Source organism: Echinops telfairi, unplaced genomic scaffold (genome assembly GCF_000313985.2).
Source record: "Echinops telfairi isolate 266 unplaced genomic scaffold, ASM31398v2 ScPeMD7_7459;HRSCAF=8497, whole genome shotgun sequence".
Classification (NCBI taxonomy): Eukaryota; Metazoa; Chordata; class Mammalia; order Afrosoricida; family Tenrecidae; genus Echinops; species Echinops telfairi.
The window spans coordinates 2,780,243-2,785,242 of record NW_022111359.1 but is presented as its reverse complement, the minus strand read 5'-3'; the positions used below and the strand labels follow the sequence as shown (position 1 = coordinate 2,785,242).

The window sequence follows — 5,000 nt, the reverse complement described above, 5'->3', positions numbered from 1 at the left end:
GCCAGGTCGGAACTCAGGAGCAGAGGTCTCTCCTCCGAGGCACCTCGGGGTGGGTTCGAACCCCCAAAACCTCCCTCTCTGCGTGTAATCCATGGTGTCATGATCAGGGCTGCCCACGCCCGCCCCGCACCCCCTGCCCCCCACACATTATGGTGACATCATTTAGGTAATCAGAACAACGGAGCCCCAGGCTGCATCCTGGGGCAAAAGGGGGCCTCCGTGGGGAAAAGGGGGTGATAAGGGGATGAAGGGTACTGGGAGTTTTGTAGTGGAACTCATTGTTCACCCAGTGGTTTTGACCTGGGCCTATGGAAGCTGACAGAGAGCTTGGGGGAGGGCCACAGGTCTTGGGGGGGGGGCGCTTGGGGGAGGGTACACAGATGTGAGGGGGGACTGGAGGAGGGTCAGAGATTGGAGGGGGACTGGGACATGGTCACAGATGTTAGTCTCAGGAGGGCCTGGGGGAAGATACACGGATGTTAGCCCTGGGTGAGGCTGGGGGGTACAAAGGTGTTAGTCTTGGGGGCGGTTAGAGGTGAGTCACAGGCGGACTGGGGGGTGGGTGCCACAGATGTTAGTCTAGGGTGGGGTGGGGGTGGCGCTGGGAACTGTACTACATCTGAACTAAACCGGTCCCCCTGTAACATGCAGCCCAGTTGATGATCGTGTCTGATGAGGAGGCCCATATGCATCTCCCCCCACCGGGTCCTGAGGGCTGGTTTTTCCTGGAAGTCCACAAGGGCTTGAAAAGCTCGTGGGGAATTCCATGATTCTTGGACTCCATTTGCCCACCGAGGTTCTGAAGCCCCTCGATTGCCCGGCCTTTCTTCCGAAGCGCCTCTGGCGGACTTGCCCTTCCAGCCTCCAGTTAGTGGAGGGCACTGAAGCATCGGCACTTCCAGGGCAACCTATCCCCACCTCCAGCACCCAAGCCGACCCCCTGCCATCGAGTCGATCCCGACTCCTAGTGAGCAGTTAGGGTGGCACTGCCCCTGTGGGTTTCCAACGCTGTGACTCTTTACGGGGGAAGAAAGCCCCCCCTCCCACGCTTCTCCTGCAGAACGGCTGGTGGCCGCTGCATCCTAACGTCCGTCATTTTTAAATGCACAAAGACAAAACGGATTCCAGCAGACCACAGCCAGGGCCGGAGTTCTGCAAGGCCGGTCTGAAAGCTGAGGTGTCCCTAGAACGGCCCTCAGGCTGGGAAGCCGGCGACCAGACTGGACTGTGGCTATGCGGACAGAGGTGGCCACCAGCAGAATCCCCTGGGTGGTGCCAACAGTGACCCTGCGTGGGGCGGCTCACCCGTAGGCTGGCCGTTGAAGTCTGCCTCGAGGCGGCTCAGAGGAAAGGCCTGGCTGCCTACTTCTGACGAATCATCCCTACAGGGTGCACACGGGGTGACCCTAGTCTGAGCCGACTGGTGGGCAACTGGACTTTTCTGTCTTAAAAAGGGCTGGAGACATCAGGTTGGCTTTTTGATGTTAAAATCTTTCCAGAACTATTGGGCTTTGCAGCCCCTGGAGGCCAAGGGGCCCACACTGCCCTCTGTGGGGCCTGGGGTGTGTGTGATCCCTAGAGAAATGGTGGGGGGGTGGGAGTTTCCCGGCTGCAAGACGCTCAGAGCATGACCCCTCAGGCCACCCTTCATCGGCCCCCTGGGCCACGGGAATAACTGGTCATAAACATGGTGACAAGGAGTACCCCACCTGCAGGCCCAGGTCTTCTGACCACTCCCTGCTGAAATTCTGACCTCCCCTCCCTCCCTGCCCCTGCGCCCGCCCAAATCCCTGACCAGCAGACTTGACCACCTTCCTGGAGTCTGTGAACCCCATTTCTACCGCTCAGCAGATAACTCTGGGGTCCAGACCCAACGATCAATCTTGGTTTGAGTAAAAGTCCTGTCCAGGAGCAGCAGGGAGACTGTGGTGGGGGCAGGAGGCCTTTGGGGGCTCCCCACACCCCCACTCTCTGCCTGGGCCTTGACCACCCCACCCTTGAGGTGTCTACACTTCCCTAACTCCATCTACACAGTTCACTCTGCGTGTTATCCCTAATCCCATCCCCACAGCTCCAACTAGGTCCACACGGCCCCAAGCCCGTCTAAAATCTGGTCCACACAGACCTAAATCCCGTCTAAACAGCCCGGTGCACACACCCCCGCTGGGCTTCCCAAGCGGCTGCATCTCCCCGCACCCCTTGTCCCCCCACCCCCACCCCCGTTTCCCAGTTTCCCAGAGAGAAAGCCAAGCCAGCTGTAGACCCCAGACTCACTGTGCTGAGCTCCAGGTGATGCGGCCACCGGCTCCAGCCGCGCCTTCTGGAGCCGGACGGGGAGGGGCCCTCGGCACCTGGGCGGGGGCACCTCTGTCCCCGCCTCCCCCACCCCCCTCACCCCGTGGAGCTAGAGTGTCACCTGGGATGGGGAGTCACCTGCGGGTGAGTAGGGTTCCAAGTCACCTGGGTTGGGAGGCGCCCTTCCCCCGCAGGTGAGCCCCTTCGTGTCGTGGGGGTGGGGTTGGGGGGTTGGGGAGAAGCAGGTCGCGGCACCACCTCCTCTGGGGCCCACCTGGCTGGGAGGAGCTCTCAAGGGGATTCTGGGGAGCCTGCAAGGCTGGGGGATCCGGGGACAGGAGCCCCAGGGAGCCCTGGGGTCAGGGCTGCTGTGTTTTGCTTTTGTGATTTTGATAACAACCACAATGTTTCAAAAAGAAGCCCTTTATTCCAGAAGAGACTCACACAGAGAAGCTGTGGGGACCGTCGGGAGTCCCCAGTGGACCACACCCCGTGCCCTCCCGCTGCGGTCCCCTCCTGGGCACTCGGTTCGGTGGGCCAGTGGTCTCCGTCTGGGACCCACATTGGCATGTGATCACGGATGCCAAAAATACTGGCACTGAGTCTATTCCCATGCACGGCCACCCTACTGGACAGGGTAGCACTGTCCCCCGTGGGTTTCCAAGACTGTCACTCTTTATGGAAGCAGGAAGCCTCAATCTTTCTCCCCGGACCTGCGGGTGGTGTTGAACTGCCAACCTTGCGGAGGAGAGCAGCCCAACCTGTTAACATGAATTCAGCTCACTCCTAATTCAGATCTTCTGTCTGGGACCCCACCCAGGCACCCCCACCGAGCCCCAGAGCCATCACGTCTCCCGGTAGATGGTGGTCCCTCAGATCTGCTCTGGTTCTGAGGAGTGGTGGTGGGGTGCTGCTGAGCTGTTTGTCAGTAATCCCCCATGGGGAGTGGGGTAAGGATTTAGGGGTGGGGAACTTCAGGGTGAGGTGGCTTCCCAGCCTCATCAGGTCAGGCCTTATGCACCCCATGGTATCGTTCCTCACATCGTAGGCAACAGCTGAACGGCGGATAAAGATGGCCGCAGGATGGGTGCATCGCGTAATAGTGTGGGTGGCAAACGTTGAACAGGAGGCTCCTCGGGCCGCCGAGAAGATGAAGACGTTTGTGTGGGAGAAAAACAGCCAGATGCGCCTTAGAAGCCGGAAGCGGAGGCTTCTCCGGTTCTTTGAACAGTGTCATCAGGAGGGGCTGGTCCTGAAGGGGGACATCGTGCTTGGTGAAGTGGAGGGGCAGCAAGAAAGAGGACAGCCCTCCATGGATGGGTTGACACAGGGGCTGCCACCAGGGGCTCACGTGACCACCGTCCTGAGGCTGGTGCAGGGCCAAGCCCTGCTTCCTTCTGTTGTCAAACCACCTTGGGCGCACCTAACCACTCAGGGGGAGCGTGCCCGTGACAGGGACTCCTGGCTGCTGTCGGCAGTGGAGCAATGCTGCGGTGGCCTATGCATGTCCCCGTTGTGGCCCTGCACAAAGTAGCTGTCACCTGAGTGTCCTGGAACCGCCATGACAAAGATCTTAGACTGGGTGGCTAAAAACAGCAGGGGACTCTCCTGAGGAAGCCGTATTCCTCACCAAGCCACACTTCCCTGCTGTCATGTATCATGTCCCCAAAAAGTTTGGTTCAAGTCCTGATCCCCAGTCCTGGGAGCAAGGCCCTCTGCAGAAACAGGGACTTTGAAAATGCCATCGGCTGTAGGCTGGGGCCTCATCCAACGACCAAACCAAAAACTCATGCCATCGAGCCTATGCCAGCTCCTAGCGATGGCAGAGGGCAGGGCAGAACTGTCCCTGTGGGCTTCGGTGAGAGTAACTCTTGTGGGCATAGAAAGCCCACCTTTCTGAGTGGGGACTGGGGGTGTCAAGCTGTTCAACCTTGCAATGAGCAGCCCAACACTTAAACACTAAGCCACCAGGACTCCTAATGAAGGACCAGGGTCCTTAAGAGACACAAGGGGACACAGGGCAAAGAAGAAACAGGAAGGACCCTTCCCTTGAGCCCGTGGAGGGAGTGCGGTCAAACCAACACCTTGATCCCAGATCTGTAGCCTCTAGAACAGGAGAGATGAGGCTTTTTACTCTCATAAAGTGAGTTTTGGAAACCCCCTGGGGTGGGGTGGGGGAGGGCAGTTGTCTTATACACGGAGTCAGAATTTACTCTGATGGCCATTTGGTTTAGGGGTCTCTTAGTTTTAAGATGATAAGTTCTTATGATTTCCAGCCACCCAGTATGTGGCACTGTTACAATGGCCCCAGGACATCCACACTCCTGCAGCTGTTCACCTGGCCAGCCTTTGGGGCACGGTGCGAGTCCAGGACACAGGTAGGTGGAGGGCTGAGCACACAGCAGGCACTCAATGAAGACTAGATGAATAGATGGATGGACAGATAGATGAATGGATAAATGACAAATGGGTAGATGGATGGATGGGTAGGTAGGTGGATGAGTGGGTGGATGGATGGTTGGGTAGATGAATGGATGTATAGATGGTAGGAGGATGAATGGTTGGGTAGATGGATGGGTGGTGGGTAGATGCATGGGTGGATGGATGGTTGGGTAGATGGATGGGTGGATGTGTGGGTGATAGGAGGATGAATGGTCGGGTAGATGGATGGGTGGATGTGTGGGTGATAGGAGGATGAATGGTCG

The 5,000-nt window shown here is 58.3% G+C and overlaps 1 protein-coding gene across 1 annotated transcript in view; it reads right to left on the bottom strand.

Annotated features, from left to right (window-relative positions):
- TMPRSS9 (transmembrane serine protease 9) overlaps positions 1-2,295 on the bottom strand; it is a 76,876-nt gene extending 74,581 nt beyond the window's left edge. The window contains exon 1 of the mRNA XM_045300045.1: positions 2,275-2,295. The gene's annotated coding sequence lies outside the window, so the exon portion shown is untranslated. The remainder of the gene's footprint in view (positions 1-2,274) is intronic.
- Between the last annotated feature and the right edge of the window lie 2,705 nt (positions 2,296-5,000).